The following is a 24612-nucleotide window of genomic DNA, read 5'->3' as shown; positions in this document are numbered from 1 at the left end:
CTGACTGAGCAAGAGTAGTGAAGGCAACTTTAAACTCTACATGAGAGACATGCACACCTTATGGACCTTCAGGATAAGGGGTTGACTGATTCCTAGTTCTTTTCTTAGGAGGCATATTCTGTAAACAGAAGAGAAAGGGATTAAACTAAGAGATTAACTTGAGATTATGCTTACTGGCATAACATAAATACTGAAAGATGGGAAACTGTTCCTAAACATATTATAGCCTCCTGAACATAAGTGTGGTATGCAACACACCCATGTAAAAGACTCTAGTAGATGGAACTTTCAGACTTTCTAGGACACTGTTGAACCTTAGGCTCTGATACCAAGTTTGTAATGCCTCGAATCTGGTACCCGAAATGCTACACGGTGCTTATGACCCCGAAGGACCATAAGCTAACCCATGGCTAAAATCTATACCTGAACACTGCATAATATACTATATAAATGCAGAAATAAAGCAATACCGAAGTAAACTGTCTAAACATACTATAGTTTGAAAAGTCTCTAAAACTAAACTTTCTGAATAAGGAGTTGATGGGACATATCCCCTACTAACTCCAACTGCTAAAATAAATTAATTACTAAAAGAATAAACTAATCAAATAATAACATCATTGAATGATTAGGGCTCACTGCTAAATTTGGATGCTGGAATTTGGAATGCTACTGATGCTCTGAAGATCATGCTTCTGAACCTATGGTATAAAATAAGAAACCATAAAATAAATGCGTTAGTACAATTAAATATACTGGTATGCATGTGAGGTGGACTGAAAGCAAAGGAATCAAATGCATGAACAATGCTAACTGACTTTATAACATGAATGTGAGAATACATGTATGAATAAGTGACTGTAACTGAATTCGTAATGATACTGAATACCGAGTCTGAATGCTGATAACATGAGTTACTGGTAACTGGTATAACTAATACTGAGCCATTGTATTTGACAGTCTAAGTTCTGATGGAACTAACTGAGTTTTGTACTGAGCTGAGCGGCTGTATCTGGCAGTCCTGAGTTCTGTAAAACTATCTAAGTTCTATTATTGAGACTAAGATTGAAATTGTAACTATGGGAAGTATTCATCTAACCGACATGCCCTAAATAAAGCAATATAGCTGAGTTGGGGTCCAATCTGTAACCCCAATTGGAAGGGTATCAATACCACATCACTAGTAAGGATAAGCGCTGAGTGACCCTCATCTGGCAGGTACTCTAATGAGAAAGGTGGGACCTTTAACTGACAGGTTAAGCCACCTCATCAATCCTCAACTGACAGGTTTGATGTCTCAATCTACGCTGGCTATGTAGTTCTAGAACGCAAGGATTTCTTCTAAGAATCACACCCTCTAATGGCAGGTGAATTCTCATTCTTGGGTTCACTCGGTGCTAAATCCTACTCCTATCTGAATAGACACTGAACATGATTAACTGAACTAGACTGGATTGAGTCAACTGAGTTCTGTTGACTGATAGAATACTACTAAGACTACTAAATTTTTGAGATTTCTGAGGTTACTAAAATTATTGAGTTTATCAAGTCTTCCTGAGTTAAATGACTGCTTGAGTTCTATGGATCATGGCTTGACTGAGAGTATCGTGAAAACATAATGCTGGTTTTAGTCACACAGCTAAATTATTGGGTACAATTACCCCCAAGACTCGATAGAAGGAAATTGACAAGGCATGACATTCTTAAATACGTGACCAACAATCCATAATACATTAAGTTGGGAATTTCATGAAGTATATGGTTATCATAATCTCGTACATGGTAGGAATGCATTTAATCAATGTCATAATTTCATACTCTAACATCATGAGCATTCCAGCAAACATCTACATTGCACCACAATAGCATGGGAGTCGTTTAAACATAAGGGCAAAACATACATTTATAATATGGGTCACACTTGAGCTATAATACACGATTTCTATCCTCTTAGGCATTTTATCAAACACCATACATGCACAACTTAGGGAATAGGTTTAATAATCAAATTACACTTCATAAACAACTCAATTCATGGATTTTAACTTTCATCTAACGTAGTTTCATGAAAAATACGTAAAGATTTCAACTTGGGAATCGTACAACAAGATAAACATGGTTACAAAACAACCCACAATATAAGCATCATGATTTATAATTTGAAATAGCGTTCTTGAGCTTTATGGATGAAAGGAATCCATAAATCAACATCGTGCATACCTTGGATGGAAGATTCTTGAAAACTAATAGTGAAATTCTAGAAATTGGATCCTCTGTTGAAAACCTTAAGCTCGTTCTTGATGGATTTTGAGAGAGATAAGTGTATTTAGGTTGAATAGGGGTGGAAAGTTGACCCTTTTTCCTTGAGGACACGGTCATTTAATGACTAAAAACTGGGTACCGACGCTACAAGCGACGCAGTGCATTGATGGCTACGATGCGATACTCAACGCATCATGCTATGATCGCATCGAGCCTCAGAATTTTCGGCTCTGGCAGCCTGCACAAATGTTGACCAACTCGATTGGCGACGCAGCGTGCCATAATCGCTTTGGTCTACTATTTTGGGACTTCGAACATAATCTAAACATGTTTTGAAAAATCTAAAACTTGTACGGGAACACCTGTTGACCTTCTTAATCATAAATTACTAAAAATACGGGCCATTAAAGGACATTAACATGGAGAGATGATATTGGCAACTTTTGAAGGCCAAAATAGGGTAAGTTTGGGAACTTGATTAGAAATTTTCTAAGTCTGGGACCCCTTGACAAGCTTAAAGGAATGAATTAAGCTTAGAAGTTTTGTAGGGTCTTACATAATTTCATTTAGTGCCGGTGGTTTGTGAACGCCCAATACCTATGTGATTTACACGAATTCAGTTTTTTCAAGTACCTAGATAGTTAATATATGAATCTTGTCATTATACTCAGATATTTATATTCATGATGAGCACTATTAATTATGTAATAACATTCAGTTGAGTTTAGTTTAGTTTAGTTCAGTATCAATGTCAGCTCAGTTGGGAATAGGATTTAGCATTGAGTGAACCTAGGGATGGGGGCTCACCCTCCAGTGAGGACAGGGTCCTTAGTAGCAGTCCCAAAGTTCTAGAACTACATAGCCAACGTAAGATTATGAGATGTCACCCACCATTTTAGTATTGACACTCTCTTAGGGGTCACCCGCTAGTTTAGGACTAACTCCCTAGTCCTTTGGAACATCAGATTAGCAGATACGCACAACCAGTATTAGTACTCATGGCACGGTATTGACACCTTTCCAACTAGGGTTACAGGTTAGACCCCGATTAGCTCATATAGGGGTATGTCAATTAGATAATACCTCCCACAGTCTCAGTATAGTATTTAGTATATTTTAGTTCAGGTTTTCTTGACCAAGTGTATAGACTTTCAGTTATTTAGTTATACAATTTACAGTCTTTCAAATTTCAGATTTATTTCATATTACAGATTTGTGCTTGGTCTTGCATTCTTAGATGTCACAGTTTCCATGCATTTATATTCAATTTTCTCATGCTATCCAGTTAGTCTTTATTTCATATGCACAGTACCCTATGTATATCAGCCTAACCTCATCTCATATACTAGTACATTCAAAGTATTGACCATATACTCTTCTTTGCGTTATGATGTCTTGTATCATAGGTTTGGATGCACAGTTTCCCGACTGCAGTTAGACAACTCAGCGTAATCCAGCAGCCATGGTGGGGAGTTATCATCTATCGAGGACCTATTGTGCTTATTCAGTTATTTCAGTATTTTATTTTATTCAGTCAATCAGAGTTAGTTGAGGGCCTGTTCCATCAACTCCTCAGTTAGTTTAGAGACTTTTAGACGTTTAGACAGTCAGTCAATTATATTTAGTTTTTATCAGATGTTGCAGCCTTATGATTTGACTCAGTATTTTAGTTTTCAAATTTATATTTTCCTTCTCAGTTTATATTTCACACATGTTATGTTCATATTTATTCAGTTCTCACAGCAGGTACCAGATCATGGGTTAGCTTGTGGTCACTTGTGATCGTAAGCACCATTGTCGCGATTAGGGAGTAGCCGCGACAGGTTCCAACTTGACTAGAAAATATATCAACATGCAATTGCAGTCTTAAAATCACACATGTAGATGATATGAAGCCTTATTGGTCTGAGTATTACCATTCAGAAATTTTAGTCAAGATGTATGGAGTTTCTATGTTTACAATGCCCAGCTAAAAAATTAGATTGTGCCACAAGAAATTTAAGATGAAATTGTATAATCACAAAAGTACAAAAGACCATCCGAAAGGTCAATGAAATGGAGCCACAACAATTACAGGAAACTCTTATGTCGAGAAGTAGTTGTAGTAGGCGATGTGGTTACGAAGATCACAACAAATGTACTTGTAATTTATTTTCAAAAAAGGAATGACTTCCAATCCACATTAAGTTGAGGTCTGTTACTATTCAATAGTTCCTTGTTTATTTTGTTTATTTGATACTGCCAGTCATGTTTGAATAATCATTAAGTCACTGTTATAAAAAAATATGCCAAAATTTGAAAGTGATGATGCATTATTAAGTGCATTATTGAAGATGAAACTTTCATGAACAAATTTTTTTGAATATAATGAAGTTTCGACTATATTTTTGCTTGTTATCATATACATAAGTTTTTGTCACATTAAAATGACTGCACATCAATGTAATGTAGTGAACTGATACTTTGTAATATTCAATTCCTAGCCATCATTTTGTATAAGAAAAAAATATTGTTATGCATATAAATCAATTCAATATGACAACAGATACATGTTATTTTTGAGATACATATTACAAATGATAAGATACATTTGAAACATAACTAAAATTGGTGGTACAATACTCATCTAACTTTATATGCATTCTGAAGGTTGACCTTCCTTACAGGAAATCAGGGTAATACATTTGTTAAACATCACTTCTGTATAGAAATGTAGAGATACAACACCTCATTAATACGTAAGATACATTATTAATGTATAATTTTATTTTTTTATAATTATGTATTTGATACTTATTATAACATAGAAAAAATTATAATTATGTATCTGATACATACATATTATAGCTATGCATCTGATAAATATTATTAAAGAGCTGATACATATGAAACAATAAATGAAACTGCTGGAATGAAATACAATAATTATAAAAAGTAGTAGATTTTAAGCCATAGTAAATAACATCAAAATAAAATATATAATAAATGTAGTTCAAATAAAAACATCATTAAAACATTAGAGTAAATAGTATCAATACTTTTCTTTGTGAGCAAGCCAAAAACATCAATCGAGATATTTGTAACTGTAACAATCAAAAAAAAATAATTTCTAAGTTGCACATAACCAACATAACTAAAAATATTCAATAGTAACCATGTCATCTTCGTCTAGTGGTATCAAGTTGTGTTTAGGTATTGGTGGATCTTCATTGTCACTAACATATCCATTCTCAACCTTTACAACACCATAATTGCATAATAGAAAGGCATATCTCAATTGATGGTATTAAGAAACAATCCCAGAATATGGTACTTCTAATCTATCACGTAGATACTCGACAAACATATCCACAAATATTCCACAATCCCTATACCGTGAATCATAAGAAAATAATATAAACACAGATTATGTTAAATGAAATAAAGAGAAAAAAGAAAATGATACATACAACAGACAGCCACTGCTTGATGTGCAATGATAGAAGCATATTCAACTTCAAATTAGTCATTTTTGGTCTTTTCCTTGTAAGATTCAAGTGCTGATTAGTCAGTTGAAACCTTTTATTCTAGAATATTACTGTAGTGAAGGTACTTTGACAACATTATAGCTAATTTTTGGACCTCACTCGATTGGTCCCTCTTTGTTGATGAGGAAATTGAATCATACACACGAATACACTACTTCAGTACAATGGTTGCGAGGCCCCAATGAAACTCACCATCACAATTTATCAAGACATAGACCTTATCTACAAGATTTCAATGCATACCAACATGTGTACTTAATCCTCTAAGGGATCGTTTAGTAGAGTGTATAAGAACAATGCGGAATATAGTGTATTAGCAATGCTTGTATTAGTAATGCTTATTTTAGTTATGCTTGTATTAGTAATACATGTATTATTTGTTATACATTGTTTGGTTTGATGTATAAGAACTAATACCCTTACATATTTTCTATAAAGAAATATTCGTTTATATAATTAGTATTGTTGAACTAGCATATAGAGGTTTAGGATTAATTGAATACCTTTATCTTTGCACAGAAATGTTACACCAACAGATTAACATAGTCGAAACAAAAATAAAATACAAGATTAAAATTAAGAATAGTCTCAAATTTTGTTTTTAGTCTTTTTAAAAACCCTCGAAGAAATGCAAAAATATGTTATAGTTATTTAAATCAGCTATCCATTGTTGTAAATTAAAATGGTGTGAAAAGAAATTATGAAATATTTTGAAAATATTCACTATTGTAAATTAAAATGGCGGGAAAAGGAATGGTGAAATATTTTGAGAGGGAAACTGAGGGGTGTTAAGGTCATCTAATAAGTTAATGCATGTCTTTAAAGTCTTTGTATTACTAATACATAGGAAATAGAGTTTATTACTAATACATACTTCAATACACAATAGAGTCTATATAACTAATGCCTTCATTAGTTATACATAGGCAAAAAGATGTACCAAACAAGGTACTAGTAATACACTCTACCAAACGACCCCTAATTGTGTTAATTAGTGACTCCTCATACTAAGGAACAACACCAAGACGTGTAAATACCTCGTGAAAAGAAAGAACCTTCTCCCCTACCCCTGAATAATAATTCTTATATGCCTTGTCAATGTTGATTTTGAAAAAATAGTCTGCGATAGTGTATCTACATATTGGAGTATTCTGTTTCTTAGAATTCTTCCACAAGTAGTAGAAAATAGCATCCACGCACTGCAAAACTACAATAACAAATGATAAATAACTCTAGAATATAAGTAGATACATTGTAGAGGTTGGTAATATTTAGGAGTCAACAAGGAATGATAACATCATCTAGTTTACCAAGAATCTGATACATTATTATGTTCTATGCAACTTATTTTTACCATTCATTTTATTAAGTTATGTAACAGCCTCATCATCTGATATGTAATTCAAATATAAAGATAAATGTCATGATTATAGCTCACCATTACAACATTTGTTGGGTTGGTACATAAGGTAGAATCAATTCTACTTATCTTTCCTATAAATTTGACACAATAGCATTAATAACTATACATTATGATTAAGGTTGAAGAAATATATTGTTAACTTATTTCTGTGCGTGTTGCTTGTAAAGATCGTTAAGTATCCATTACTCGAATAATGTCATTAGATGAGTTGGACCCACCCTAAAAATGTTATAACCATTGAATGGATATGATTGACACACAACAGAAATTGATTTTTCCTTTTCTTTTGAACTAGAGCCAAAATCTGTCAAATGTAGAGACTTGAGTATCTTCAATAGTTGTCTATTCTGCTGTTCAGATGTCTTTGTATTATCAGTTATGACCTTTTTTAGACTAGGAAATACAATGTTGTATTGCTAATGAGAAATTGGGTCTCGGTCATTAGTGAAGGAGTATAAACTATCAAAGGCAAAGCAGACAGTGGAATGACATTACTTGATACAAGCGACTCTCTTCTTTCTACTGAGAAATTAGGTCCCGGTCATTGGTGAAGGAGTATAAACTATCAAAGGTAAAGCAGACAATGGAATGGCATCAGTTAATATGAGAGACTCTCTTCCTTCTACAATCTTATCGGGCAATGTTTCAGTGTCAATATTCTAGCAAATTTTTTACATACGTATAAAACATCAGATATATAATATTAAGCATTAGCAAATACTATAATAGATGCCCAAGTCATTTTTAATAGTTTTACCTGATACTTTACTTATGCAACTAACACGTTTGATTTTTCATATTATTTACAATTATATCACAAGCATATCATATGTATCAGCTAAAATTTATTGTATCATATACATCATACACAGTGTTAATATAACTAAAGCACTTTGGACATATAACAAAAATATTACATGTCTGTAACTGGTGACATTTAAAGCAGAACATCAATATTAAATGGTAGCATTTAAGGTAAAATGTACATAAAGCATGTGATCAATTGCCTTCTCAACCTAATGACCATAGTTTGTAGCTAATGGTGTATTGACGTTCATACCTTCCATATCATCAGGATGGATTGAGAAATCCTTTGGACTGTCAGATTTTCTAGGAACATGTGAATACCATGGAAGGTGAATTGACGTTCATACCTTCCATATGAAAGCCAAGAACAATAATTCCAAGATTAATAATATACCTTAGAACTTAAAACAATGTAAAAAGTATATAGATTGCATAAACAAATAAAAAATCATCGTAGAATTCTTTATAAATACAAAATAAAATCTATCCTAAACATTATAGAAAATCAGGGTTGGCATCAACTCATGATTTGTGGGTTAAGTCATGGGTAAACCCACGAATTGTGCCTTCAAGTAGTGGAAATCAGAGCAGATATCAATCATTCAGAAGCACAACTCACTAATGCAACTCATGATTAGTAGATTGCATCTACGAGCCATAGGTGTACTAGTTGATGTCAGACTCAGCATACCACCTTCAAAACTGAACTCACTATCCTACTCACGATTAGTAGGTTCTACCTACGATTAGTAGGTTGACTCATGGGTCACTATTTTAGCAGCTCTTTATTTTTTTTTCTCAGTTTTTTCTCCAAACCCTATTTTTGATACAAGTTCAAACTTACAACAAGGAATCAAGAGAACAACAAGAACAACATCACTAGAGAATCAAAGGCCCCACTCGGCTTCTCTAGGTTTTCAAGGCAACAACAATAATTTTCAACAAGATAGATAAATAACACAAGATTGCAATAACTATAGTGAATCGAAAGAGCCCCACATGGCTTCACTATATCAAGATACAAACAACAAGATTACAAAATGATGGATAGTAATTTGACAAAAAATATCCTAAAATCTAAGAACCCTAACATGAAGATTAGGACCCTAAGACTAAAAGATATTTTCACCAAATTCTTACTTGAATCAGGAGGAACTCATGACCCTCAAGACCCCAAGTTTCTAGCCAAAGAATAATAAAAGTGTTACTACACTTTGTTGTCTAGTTTTGGGTTCACTCTCAAGAACAAGAGAGAGAAGTTCTCAAATATTACAAGACTTGTGTAGTGAAAATATCAATAATGAACTAAGTCCAAGAAATAGCCCTATTATTGTCTATTTATAGTACTCCACAAAATAAAAGGAAAATGACCATTCTAGCCTTTGTCTTGTGTGGCTTTGGAGTGGAATTAAAAAAAAGTGTTACTGCACTTTTTGGAGTGTAATAAACTTACACTTCAAAGCCCCTCTTAATACTTCAAAACATAAAATCCCTTAGATGAATTAATTACACACTTACACATGGCCATTTGCATGAACATGACTTGAAGTTTTTGTAACTCCCAAGCTTGGCTACGTGTGAATGGTCTTGAGCTAGTTGTACTTGTATCATTCTCTCCATCTTGAAGGAAATTTGTCCTCAAATTCGGTGGATGTTCATCCTCAACCGTGGTAATAGGAGGGAGGTCATATATATTGAAGGTGTTGTGCACTTGATATTCTGGAGGAAGGTCAATTTTGTAGGCATTATCATTGATTCTTTCAAGTACTTGAAATGGACCATCACCCCTCAGCATCAACTTGGTTTTCCTTTGTGAAGGAAAATGGTCTTTTCTAAGGTGCACCTAAACCCAATCACCCGATTCAAGAATAAGGTTTCTTTTCCCCTTATTTGCTCTCTTAGCAATCTCTTGATTTTTCTTTTCAAGCTTTTTCCACACTTTTTTCATGGCTTCAACCTTCTTGCTTCCGTCTAAGCTAATCATAAGATCACTTGGCAAAGGAGTTAAATCCAAAGGAGTGAGGGGGTTGATTCCGTATACACACTCAAAGGGAGTCATTCCCGTACTTGAGTGCATAACCCGATTGTATGCAAATTCCACCAAAGGTAGGTGGTCCTCCCATGAAGTCATTTTGCCTTTAACCATTGTTCATAACATAGAACCCAAAGTCCTATTAACAACCTTGGTTTGGGCATCGTTTTGTGGGTGGCAAGATGTAGAGAATAGTAATCTAGTACCAAGCCTACCCCACATTGACTTTCAAAGTGACTAAGGAACTTAGAGTCCCTATCACTTACAATGGTCCTCGGAACACCATACAATTTGACAATATTTTCAACAAATAAAGATTCCACACTTGATGCAACTTCACTTTTTGAACAAGGAATGAAGTGTGCCATCTTAGAAAACTGATCACCCACAACAAAAATGCTATTCGTACCTCGTCTAGTCCTCGGTAATCCTAACACAAGATCCATAGATATATCAAGACAAGGAAATAAAGGAGTGGGAAGTGGGGTATAAAACCCATGAGGGAGGAGTCGAGACTTGGCTCCCTTGCAATCTAAACATTGGCTGCAAATCCTAGCTATATCCTTGTGCATTCTAGGCCAATAGAATTTCTCTTCCAATATCTCGAGGGTCTTGTCAATCCCAAAATGACCCATTAGACCGCTATCATATTCTTTCCTCACAAACAACACTTTCCAAGAGCTAGAAAGTACACACAATTGTCTACCTTTAAACAAGTAACCATCAAATTTGGCATAGGGATTTGAACCCCTATCCAAAACCCACTTGTCCCTACCCAATTCTTCACATTCCCTAAAGATAGGAGCAAAGTGAGGGTCCTCAGGATACAATGCCTTTAGGCTCTCGAAACCCATTAACTTTGAGGACAAAGTGGACACAAGTACATGTTTTCTAGACAAGGCATCGACAACTACATTGTCCTTACCCTTCTTGTATTTAATAACATAAGGAAAAGTTTCAAAAAATTCAATCCATTTGGCATGCCGCCAGTTAAGATTGTCTTATGACTATAGATGCTTCAAGGATTCATGATCCGTTCGGATCACGAATTATTTAGGTGATAAATAATGTTGCCAAGTGGCCAAGGCTCTAATCAAGGCATACAACTCTAAATCATACGTAGAGAGTTTAGAGTTGCTCCTTTGAGCTTTTCGCTAAAGTATGCAATAGGCTTTAATTCTTGCATTAAAATCGCGCCTATGCCAACTTTGCTAGCATCACATTTGACCTCAAAAGTCTTATCAAAATTTGGCAATTGTAGCAAAGGGGCTGAGATGAGCATAGCTTTCAAGTCCTCGAAGCCTTTAACTTGTTCATCTCCCCACTTGAAAGGCCGATCTTTTTTAATCACTTCGGTCAAGGGGGCGGCAATGATGCTAAATCCTTTGACAAAACATCTATAAAAACTAGCCAGCTCGTGGAAGCTTCTCACTTCTCCTACAGTTTTGGGAGTTTTTCAATTTTTAATAGCGTCAATCTTAGATTCATCCACTTTGACCCCTTTTGAGCTCACCACAAACCCAAGAAATATAACCTCATGGACACCAAAAGAACACTTTTCTAGATTAACATATAACTTCTTCTTTTGGAGGACATCAAACACACATTGCAAATGTTTTACATGCTCATCTAAGGACTTATTATACCACAACACATCATCAAAGTAAACAACAATGAACTTTCCAATAAATGACTTTATCACATGATTCATTAGCCTAATGAAAGTACTTGGAGCATTTGTTAGGCTGAATGGCATGACCATCCATTCGTAGAGACTAAATTTAGTCTTAAAGGTGGTTTCCCATTCAACATCCAGTTGCATACTGATTTGGTGATAGCCACTCCTCAAATCAATTTTAGAAAACAAACATGAACCACTCAATTCATCAAGTATATCATCTAGCATAGGAATAGGGTGACGATATTTTACCATTATCTTATTGATAGCTCGGCAAATACGCCAAGTCCCTTCTTTCTTGGGAACTAGTAGCACCAGAACCGCACAAGGAATCATGCTCTCCTTGATATACCCTTTGTTGAAAAGTTCCTCAACTTGGAATTGCAATTTCTCAGTATCCGTCAGATTACTTCTATAAGCCGGTTTGTTTGTTGGGCAATTATGAGCCCAGCACAAAATCAATTTGGTGCTCAATGCCACGAAGTAGAGGCAATCTTTTCGGCAATTCCTTTGGGAAAACATACTCATAATCCTACAAAATATAAGAAATAGAAGGAGAAATAGAAACATTAGCGGGGTTAGTTTTAAAACAATGAGCCAAGAGGAGCATCGGAGTGTCCTCATCATAATCCACAAATAGTTCCTTCCCTCCTAGCCATCATCACCATGCTCCCATGCCCCATAGAATTTAGGGACCCCTTGACTTCCCCTACTTTCTCACTCTCGGATTCCCCTCTTTTCCCCTCACTCTTGGCCTTCTTTCCCTTTTTCCTCAATTCTAACATCTTTTGGTGTAATTCATTCACTTGGGAAGGCAATAAGGGATGAAGAGCAACCTTTCGGCTATCCTACTCAAGTGTATACCGATTGGACCTTCCATCATGTTTGGTCGACATATTGTATTGTCAAGGCCTTCCTAACTACAAGTGACAAGCTTGAATAGGTATCACATCACAAAGTACCTCATCATGGTAGTTGGCAACCTTAAAATGTATCACACATTGCCTTTTGACCTTTAACTCACCACATTCATTCAATTATTGCAACTTGTAAGGACTAGTGTGAGGTGTAGTCGGTAATTTCAAGAAGTTCACCATTGGAACACTAACTATATTCGCACAACTTCCATTATCTATCACCATAGTGCACACACTTCCCTTCACAAGACATTTAGTATGGAATAAACTCTCCTATTGGCTAGGATCATCTATCGCCTTACTAATCATGGCACACCTCACTACAAAGTTTAGAGCCATGCACTCCCCTTCTTGTGGATAAGCATCCTCACAATCATCATTATCATCATGTGGCTCTCTCTCAGCTGTCTCTCCATCTTGAGGCTCAGCCTCACTCTCATCACCCTTAATACCCACTTCTTCTCCAAGAAAATACAACCTACCTACCCTTAGGATTACATTGTGTCAGTTAGGGCATTCATTGGCTTTATGACCCCAACCTTGGAACTTGAAGCATTGGAATCCTTTAGGATTAGGATACTTGTGAATTTCTCGCCTTGGAGGGATTTTTTGGGCTGTTTTGGGCTCGGGCAGCCTAGTAGTGGCGGGTTGGTCCTTGTTTTTGGGTCAACCTGAAGAGGATTGAACCATATCCTTGCCCCTCAGCCAACCCAAGGTTGACTGTCCCTTTTCTTTGAACGACAACCTCTCTCTAAGTTTCCTTTCAATCTCAAGAGTCGCTTGGAAAATACCTTCGATAGTATCAAACTTGTGAAGTGTCAAATGAGTAGAGATATCTTTGTTCAACCCACACTTGAACCAAATGATGTCATGACTAATGTGTTCTCCACAATGATCAAGCTTCAATATAAGTTGTTGAAACTCATCATAATATGCCATCACACTTTAATTCCCTTGCTGCAAGTTGTACAATCTAGCAAGAAGCTCATGTCGATAACTCCCGGGAAGGTACCGTTGTCTCATTAGGTACCTCAACCAAAACCAAGGTGGTGGTTGCCCATTAATCAACTCATTGACAAACCTTTTGACATATTCCCACCATGTGTTAGCATAACCTTCAAAGTGAGCTATGGCGTAACAACTCTTCTTCTCCTCTGAGATATCATTCACTTAGAACACTTTATCGTATGCCGATTCCCAAGCAAGATACACCTCAGGGTCACTTTCACCCTTAAATATAGGTAGGCTCAATTTGATGGTATTAATGCCTACGTCTCTCTCTTGGTGTTGGTTTCCCCTTTCTCCATACCCTCGATATCTCCTTGGATCCACACGTCCTCCTCTCATCTCCTCCTCTCTCATGTAAGCATCATCAAAGGCTCCATACCCTTCATAATCCTCTTTACCATATTCCTCAAAGTGGACAGGATAGTTTTGGACGTTTGAAACTTGATTTGGAGGAATTGTATTTTGTGGAGGTGGTGGTCTTTAGTTTAGTGGATCTTGGAAAGGAGGGTTTGGATTTAGTGGAAGTATTGGGCATCCAAGTCCTTCTTGCGAAACTTGAGGATTTTGGGAATGGGTTGTTCTATTGGAGTCTCGGGTTGGGGGTTATGGGTGGTTTGGCTGGTGGCATTTAGTGGAGCTAGGGAAGGATTCGGTAATTGAGGCCATGTTTCAGTAGTAACGGTAGCGGGGCAATTTCTATCAGGTCCACTTGACGAAACATGTCGAGGAGTAGAAGGGAGAGAGTTTATTTGACTCTCTACTTATTCTAACCTCTCACTAGTAGTCGTCACTTCCCCGTTTATGGCTCCTACCTCCGTAATCAACCTTTCTAGAGTTCGGGTCATAGCCTCAAGAGTAACCCTTATATTCTCCATTTCATTAGATTCCATGGTTTGAGACGTGGTTCCCTCCATTGTCAAGGTATCACCTACACAAACAACAAATAATTTAGTTTAAAATCCCTCTCCTCACTCACACTCTTTCGGTTCACTCACACTCGAGTTCCACAAGTGTTGTAGATTTGCTAGTAACCCGTGAATCCTTAAGGTATGAGTATGATTTTGTCCAGAATGGATTCTTGTTGGAAACTCACAGAATTCTCGTCAGACTAGAGCCAAGAGTTACAACGTATTCAAATGACAAAAGCACACAAACAAACGTTGACACGAACACTAAGTTTTAAAGGACTAATTAACAAGCTAGTAGGAATGTACTAGGTCGTCAATTAGTGTTTGAACCAATAAACGAAACTAAGAAACAATAAAATGAAACTAAGAAATCTAAAATCTGTGCTCAAAATGTTGCATGAACAGTAATTTAGTGATGTGGCAGTCCACTATTGGCCTCGATTTTGTCAAAATTTTACTCTCCAATTTCAAGTCTTGACCAATCTACAATTTGGAAATGGTGGAATTGGTTAATGGAGGGGAATTTGATCTTGAAGCTTCTTTTTTTTCAAGGTCAAAACAAGACTTGACCCTTTTGGTACTTTCTCCTTGAAACAATGTCCTTAAATCAAGGAAACTAGGTGAAAAGTGGTTGTCAAGTCGTTTGAGTGATGTGATCAAGTCTTTTATCAACAAATACTACAACTTGGTGTTTCACCTTTTGTGGATCTAATGTTCACTTTTTTTTAAACAAAGACAAAAAGGGTGAAGAACAACAAGAACACAATAACAACACTAAGAACAACCAAAAACAACCAACGGCCAAAACAGTCCACCACAACAACAATGTTCAAAAATGGACAGCTAAGTTCAAGTTCCCAATAATAACATCAATTTTTTTAGAGCTCAAATCTAGATCGACTCAAAGTGTTAGTGAAAAAGAGAGATAACATTAGAAACAACACTTAATACAAGTAAAAATGTTGGCCAGGACACAACAAGAATACAATTTTCGGCCAAGAACACAACAACAGACAGATTTGACTGTTTCTAGAATTTTTCAGTTTTCAGATTTCTTTTTTTGTAGTTTTCAAGTCCCAAGCCCAAGATTGATCTTGTTAGAACAAAATTAAGATGGCACTGATAGCAAATGATTCAATTTCAAACTTACCACAAGGAATCTAGAGAACAAAAAGAACAACATCACTAGAGAATCAAAGGCCTCACTCTGCTTTTCTAGGTTTTCAAGGAAACAACAACAATTTTCAACAAGATAGATAAATAACACAAGATTGCAATAACTATAGTGAATCAAAAGAGCCCCACACGGCTTCACTATATCAAGACACAACAACAAGATTACAAAATGATGGAGAGTAGTTTGACACAAAATATCCGAAAATCTAAGAACCCTAACATGAAGATTAGGACCCTAATACTAAAAGATATTTACACCAAATTCTTACTTGAATCAAGAGGAACTCATGATCCTCAAGACCCCAAGTTCTAGCCAAAGAACAACAAAAGTATTACTACACTTTGTTGTCTAGTTTTGGGTTCACTCTCAAGAACAAGAGAGAGAAGTTCTCAAATATTACAAGACTTGTGCAGTGAAAATATCAGTAATGAACTAAGTCCAAGAAATATCCCTAATATTGTCTATTTATAGTACTCCACAAAATAAAGGGAAAATGACCATTCTAGCCTTTGTCTTGTGTGGCTTTGGAGTGTAATTAAAAAAAGTGTTACTACACTTTTTGGAGTGTAATAAACTTACACTTCAAAGCCCCTCTTCATACTTCAAAACATAAAATCCATTAGATGAATTAATTATACACTCACACCGACCATTTGCATGAACATGACTTGAAGTTTTTGTAACCCCCGAGCTTGGCTACGTGTGAATGATCTTGAGCTAGTTGTATTTGTATCAATTTTCCTTCAACATCCACAAAAATGCATATCATATCTAACAAGAATGCTTAAGTTCTTGCAAAATTTCACTACTTTAAGTATCGAAAGTTCCATGAAACTATGTCACATAAACACTCAACTTAGAACGTTTGCATTTCCTAAGACAAGTAACACACATTAAAAAAACATAATGCTTAAGGAAACCCAAGGTACCTACGACAATTAATTCAGTTTAGTTCCAACTATCCACCCCCTTCCCTGCACAACTTTCAAAATCTTTATGTGTATGCAAGTAGAACAATAACATGACACTAAAGGAATCAAGTGGTGACATCAGATTAACAATAAATAACCACACATGTATGCAATTGTTATTACCCAAACAAATAGGTAGTTAATAATACAACACATTTACCCTTACAGCAAGAAAGTCCCAGCTTTTACAGTATCATAATGAATGTCAATGAAGAGACTACATAAAAACATTCATGCTCACACAGAAGTTCAAATAATGTGTATGAAATCCATAGGCTTGCCCTTATTTTTTATGCCTTAGATTTTTAGATTGTTGGACTGAGATCACTGTAGGATTCTTCTTGATTCGTAATGGTGGATTGGAGGTAGGTATACATATGGAAAATAGTGCCTCACCCTTCTTGACACTACTCTTAAATCTTTGACTCCACTACTTAACCATACTTCTTTTATTCTCCCTTTTTCTCCTTTATTTATTTTCTAATTAGGTATGGTTTTCTTCAGTCATTACATTTATTACTTCTTTTTCTCTTTTTTTACACACTTTTACACTACACCCAACTCTACTTTCTTTTCTTCTATTTAACATCTCCTTCATACACTATTTTTAACTATGCACCCCTATGATATCCACCCTCAACTTAGGCGATTTGCTTGAGTTGAGGTACACAATGTTCAAGGAGGGACTAGATACACAATGTTGAGTTTAGGTAGTGGAGAAATTTCTATCATGTCCACTCAAATTAGGGATCAAGGGATACTTATTCTCATTTGGTTGGCCTATTAGGCTAAGAGTTGACTTATTCAAACCTAGCCTATGATAGTATCCTAACCAAATATCCTAAAATCAAGGCAAGACTAATTGTGCAAGTTCTGGATTAAACACACAAGGAGAACTATTTAACCATGTCACACACACATGACACTTCGTTATATTATAAACTACTACCAATCTGGTTCATGCAATGCAAAGTTGTGGTTATTTTATTCCTAATACTAATGCTATAACAAGATTTGATGATGGTCATAAAATATCTTTTCAACACACAATTTAGAAATTTTTTTAGGAGGAACGTCATTTTTTCAAACACAATAATTTGACTGCACCAAGGTTTCTTATTTTTCTCCTAGTAAAAAACACATAACACATAATGAACGTCATAATAACCTAAAGATGTCAGATCTACTATAATAACACTCTTTGGGTAAAAGAGACATGGCAAAAAAAAACCCTGAGAGGACATATAAACCCACAAAGTAGCCCACCCTCAACTTATGAGAATGCACGATCCCTAATGCATTAGGACAAAATAAAATAAGACATTAGGATCATACCTGTGGAACCCTAGGCGTGCGAGTCTAATGTCAATCATAATATCTATAATAAAAACAAATGAAAAAATAACAAGAAACCTTGTGTTACCTCCTAAGAAATACTAGATTTAATGTCCAACATGATAAGGGGCCCTTGGTTACTCAAACTTCATCAAGGTATCCATAGGGTTAGATTCTAGGGTCGTCAAAACTATTTATAACCAAAACAGCCCTTATGTTAGTTTGCTGCTTTATAGATCTAGAAACATTGAATATGACTTCATCACTATTCAGCCTAAACTTTAGCTCACCCCTTTCCTATCCACCAAGGCTCTATCAGTGGATCAAAATAATCTCCCTAAATTATGGGCATATCAAAATCAATATTACATTCTAAGATAACAAAGTTGGCAGGAAAAATGAAATCATCTACCTTGACCAATGCATCAAGTAATATGCCGACAAGCTTCTTAACTATACGATCTGCCATAAATAACTATATTATCATTGGTTCTGGAGGATTCAAGACCTATTGTTTAAATGCTGCTAGTGTAATCCAGTTAATGGTTTTACCAAAGTCACAAAAATCCCTAACAAGTCAAGATAATCCAATCATGTCAGGAATTATGAAGGCACCTAGGTCACCCTTCTTTTGCATAAGAAATAGCGATGTAATTTCACTATAATCGTGCAAAAACCATCAACATCGTCATAACTGATAGTTCTTTTTATTGTCACCAAATCCTTTATAATTTTTTCATACCCAGACATCTGTTCTAGAGCTTTAAGAAATGGGATGTTCATAGTTAACTCCTACAGCATAGAAATAAACCCTACTTTCTGGCTCAACCCTAAAATATCTGCCTTAATTTCTTTAAGGCAATTCTCATGGATCTCTAAACCTTTCATAAGATTTAAAAAAACGACATGCGTTCTTGAACTTCCAGACTCAACATTATAGTTCCCTACTGGAATATAAAGGCCACTCTTATCTTTGTAATTATCTTTCCCCCTCCAGTCACCATTACGCTCTTTACTTCTATCCTTATATCTTTTTACATTATAGTTCCAAACTTGATTCATTTTCTTAAGTTCCAAGTGTCTTGATTAGACCCTTGGTCCTTGGCTCAAGAACTTTTCATCTCTTTATCTAAATACTTCACTTCTTCTACAAAATCAGATTCTGCTTCTATTGTTGCAAACTACTTCGTATGTAGTTCAATCTTAGTTTACTGCTATTTTATGTCTTGACTACTATCTCATCCAATGATCTCTACTCATTAGAAGCACCGATGGCATAAGTGCTATTTATGTTACTCCCAAGTATGCCACCCTTGGTTGGTTTTAATGATCTAGTCTAAGATTTTGAATCTCAATCCCAGCAAAGACCCATAAACGCTCCACCTATAAAGTATCGGCTACATCCTTAATATTTGCATTCAAGGATCTATAGAATATCTCAATAAACTTTCTCCTTGTGATTTTATTATTTGGAACATTCATCAGCTTCTTCTTGAACCTTAACCATGTCTCATATATTGCCTCTAATTGGTTCAACATACCCTAAATACTCTTCTTTTTCATCATACATTAGAAAGTACTGCTGAATGGTATGTTTACCTCTATTTCTTCTAATTCTATCTATGTCAAGTGTTTCTCAACAATATTCCTCATTCTGTCTAGCCCTTTTATCTATAGCTTCATACTTGACAGCTGCTTGCCTAGAATTTTCCTTGGCTACTAAACGAGCCATGACTTGATCTGTTATTTTGAGAGAACCATATTAAGGTGACCGATTTAATGCTGATGAGTCATCATGAACCCCCTCTTGTAGTTCTCCTTGATCATAAGCTTCTCCTCTCTTTATTTTATGATTCTGTCATAAGGTTCTTTCAAGCTCATGATTAAATAAAATCAGGGGATTGCCTTTACTCAGAGTACTAGGCATACACCAGTATACCCTAGAAATAATAAAAAGCTAGAAATTGACAAATGAAACCAACAACTTCAATATACTCAAGCAATAATTCATAACCATAGTCCCAAACAGTGGCATCAAAATTTGATGTTGCCCAAATTACACCTCAAAAAAAGTAAAAAGCTATCGCTGAATCAAATAAAGAACCAACCAGGTTGGGGTCAATCCCATAAGGAATAGATGGAAAGTTTATTAAGATCTTACTAATTTAATTTGAAATTGTGAAAATAAAAATCGGGGTTTGGTAAAAATCAGAGTAATAGTAAAGATTGTTTGGCAAATAGGGTTGTGATCGATATGAGACAAGCACTAGGATTTTGTTCCCTCTGACTTAATATTCTATAAACTATTTGTGCTTGTCAATCTATCTCAATGCGTTGCATACAAAATCTAACAAGTTATGTAAAACTTAACTATTTCTCTACCTTGGTTTGTGTAACACCTGCATTCTTAAGCTAGAAATCGAACCATCATTTCTATGTGTAAACTTTAATCCCATGCTTTATCTTTGAATAAAGGTGTAATGATCTTTATACTAGTGTGTGAAGTGCTTTTGAGGTGAAATTATGTCATAGGAATCACTTAGAGCAAAGTTGAGCTAAGATCCTTTGATTCGGCTAAATTTTGGTATTTGATTTTACAAGGGCCAACTTTGAACGTGTATAAATTATGATAGATGTGGAATTTTTAGCTCAAGACCTAATAAATTATAGATAAGTGAATGAAGTTTCCATCAATATCAATTAAATGATACCAAAGAAAAAAGTAATGATCATTTTCGTTAGAACAATAAGCTACCACGATAGCACCGCAATGCGGGACTAAGTTACCGTGTCTAACTCCGCAATGTGGGGTAATCTTTTCCAGCATCTATAAATATAAGACCAAAGGGAATCTTAGGAATTTCCCCTTGCCCCTAAACACCCAAGTGACTGATTAAAGCACCAAAAGGGCATTATTTTCCCACTTTTCATCATCAAAACCATATGTAAACCCTTCCCTTCCCAAGAACAAAAATCTAAACCATTTTCTCCAAGAATCAAAGAATTCAAGCTTCCAAGTTCAATAATCTTCAAGAAAACATCAGGAATAGGGTTTCTTTTACAAGTTCACCATTCAAGTCCCAATATTCAAGCTTTCTTCCTAAAGAATTCAAGGGTTCAAGTTGTAATTTTAAGTTTCTTCAAGAATTCACTCAATTAAGGTATGTAGGTGTTCATCCATGGGTACCTTTCACTCATGGAGCCCAAAAACCTTAATTTGACTAAAAATATGAGTTTTCCCCTTTCATAAAGTTGTACATGTTCAAGATGAGTTTAAATCATGCCTTTTCTTAGTAATTTGATTCAATTCATGCCCAAGGATGATTTCATTAAAAGTTAGATTATCTCATGCTTCAAGTTTTGATTTCCCATGTCATATTCATGTGAATTTCATATTAAACCCCTATTTTATGAATTTAGCCAGTAATCATGTTGATTTCTCATGTTTAACAAATTTCCATGTTCAAGTTTATGATTTTCATATGTTTGATGAAGTGTCTATGTTTAGGTCTTTGAACCATCATGCCATACTATAGTTTTAAAGGTTTTTATCATATTTATGGTCATTCAATGCTGGTGGGTTATGAACACCCAATACCTATGTGTTTTAAATGACTTTAGATTTTTAAGTAATGATTCAATTAAACTATGAATGTTACTATTTACCTAGGTGATATAATCAGGATAAGCACTATCAGAAATAATGTTCAATTGAATTTAGTTTAGTTTAGTACCAGTATCAGTTCAGTACCAATGTCAGTTCAGTTGGGAGTAGGATTTAGCATCAAGCGAACCCAGGGATGAAGGCTCACCTTCAAGTAGAGGGTGTGACCCTTAGTAGTTGTTTTTAAGTCCCAGAACTATGTAGCTAGCATAGGTTTGAGATGTCTTCCTGCCAATTGATGGTTGACACATATATCACCAGAGTACCTATTAGTATAGGGTGACTCCTTAGTCCTTCGAGACACCAATTTAGTGGAACCACACAGCCAGTGTTAGTACCCATGGCATGGTACCGATACCCTTCCAACTGGGTCTATAGGTTGGACCCTGATTAGCTTAGATTAGGGCATATCAGTTACAAAATACCTCCCATATTTTCAGTCAGTACTCATTCTATATAAGTCAGGTTTGCTTGACCAAGTAATCAGATTTTTAGTTATCAGATATCAGTTATTTAGTTATTCAAATTATTTTAGTGCATGCTTTACTTGGTCTTGTATTCTTATGTAAAACATGATTAGTATTCATTTATCATTTAATCGGTATACAATTATCAATTAATCAGTATACAAATACTAGCTAATAAGTATCTAGATATCAGTTAATTAGTATTTAGATACCAGTTATTTAATACTCATATATAAGTTACTTAGTATACATACATTAGTCATCCATTCACTTAGATTTCAGTCGTTTATTCACATAGGCATCAGTTATTCAGTTAATCAGACATGTGTAGTACATGCTATGTTGGTTTTGTATAGTTATTAGTTTAGGATTAGTATAGGTGTATATTTATACCCTTGAGTTATGTTAGTTTCCACCATTTAGTTTCAGACCCAGTATTCATACATCATCCTCCGTACAAATTTTATAGCATAGTCAGCCTTAGAAGAGAATTTCTTATAGAATTTATGTTTTTATCGCTTTCTAGCTTTAGATAAACTTATTCTACAAAATTAAAGACTTAAGAAAGTAAGTTTCATGATTCACCAGCTTATCAGATCATGTTTGTTACTCATATTTTAAGATACTTCAACTTTCAGTTTATTTTAGTCTCTTGATGAGTCTACTTGTACTTACATGCATGTTTTAGGATTATGTTCCTAATCAGTTTTACTTATTGCATTCAACCCCACTTCCTAGTTTATTCTAGAAGTACTAATCCACATATATGTCTCTGTGTTACATTATCTCATAATGTAGGTACCAGTTGTAGCCTACATGACATAACCAGTTTCTAGCTTCTAGCATGCAGGTGATGAGTTCTCTGGTTTAGGGGACTCCAATCAGTAGTAGTTCATGTATTTTTCTTTGATTATTTATATGTATTGATTTATGTTAGTTGGAGGCATGTCCCAACTATTTACAGTCAGTATAGTAGAGACTTTATAGATAGTCAGTCATAGTCATGGAATATAATTCACATTCTTTTTTTTTAAAGATTTTATCAGATTGTAAACTTTATCAATTATATACTTGTTCATATTTCCTTATGATCATGTTTCTGCTCATTAAAAAATTTAGTTTTAGACAATTTAATTTAGTTTCTCAAGTAGTAAGCCAAGTTCATGGGTTGGCTTTGGACCACTTGTGGTTCCAAGAATCATGTTAAGACTAGGGAGTAGTCTTGGGTCATGATAGTTTGGGTGAGTTTCACTCATCTCCACGCGATCTCAGAGCATCACATTACTAATCCTTATTTTATGAAATCAAATTAACTATCTCCTCTCAGTCTTAAGTTAACTAAAAAAAGGTTGATAGCTTTAAATTAATGTTGTTATCTTTTTTTCCTAATCTCTACCTCTCTTTCAAGAAAGTATCAAATATAGGTGACGTAACACCCCATATTTTGAGCTAGAAATCAAATTATCCTTCCTATGTTCATAAACTCCAATCCTATGATTTACTTTTGAATACCTATGTCATTATCCTTATCCTAGTGTGTGAAGTGCTTTCTAGGTGAAAAATGTTCATACGAATTACTTAAAACACAGTTGAGCTAAGAGCCTTTGATTCAGCCAAATCTTTGTATTCAATTCTACAAGAGTCTACTTTGAACATGTATAACTTTTGATATACCTGAAAATTTTCAGCTCAATACCCACCAAATGATATATAATTGATTCAGCTTTCCAACGATACCAATTTTGCTTAAGTTCGATACCCGAGCAAAAAGGTATAGCTATTTTTATGAAAGGCAGTGAGGGTGAGTGATAATCCCGCACCGCTCAGGTTATTGTACTGGGATAGTGTGGGTGCCATGGGCTCTACTCCCACGGACTAAATGGGGTGCCACCTTGTCTATTTTCATGATGTTTCCAACTTCTTAATGGTCAAGGGGCACTTTGGTACTTTATACTCAATCTTAAATGTCCAAGGGATGATTTATAGCATCCAAAAGGGCATTATTTTCCCATCTTCCTCAAAATCCCTCACATAAAAATCCTTCCATTTTCCCCCATGAACAAAGTTCAAGGTTTTCTAACAGGAACACAATGAATTCACACTTCAATTTCAATATTCCTTCAATAAATCTAAGAGTTTAAGCTTACAAGTTTAATAATTCTTCAAGAAATATCAAGAATAGAGTTTCTTTCACACGTTAATCATTCAAGTTCCAAGATTCAAGTTTTCTTCACAATTCAAGTCTATTAAAGTAAGTGGGGTTATGAACAAGGGCTTTGTTTCACCCTTGTGCCCAAATTGCATGTTTTAAAGATTTTATTTAAGTGTTATGAAGTAGGGTTCATACCAAAGTATGTATATTCTTAAAGCATGTGAGTTTTATGAGATTTGAATCTTAAGTATATCAAGAAGGGCTTATATTTATATTTTTAACAT

Source organism: Capsicum annuum, chromosome 1 (assembly GCF_002878395.1).
Source record: "Capsicum annuum cultivar UCD-10X-F1 chromosome 1, UCD10Xv1.1, whole genome shotgun sequence".
Classification (NCBI taxonomy): Eukaryota; Viridiplantae; Streptophyta; class Magnoliopsida; order Solanales; family Solanaceae; genus Capsicum; species Capsicum annuum.
Note: the sequence above shows the minus strand (reverse complement) of the source record.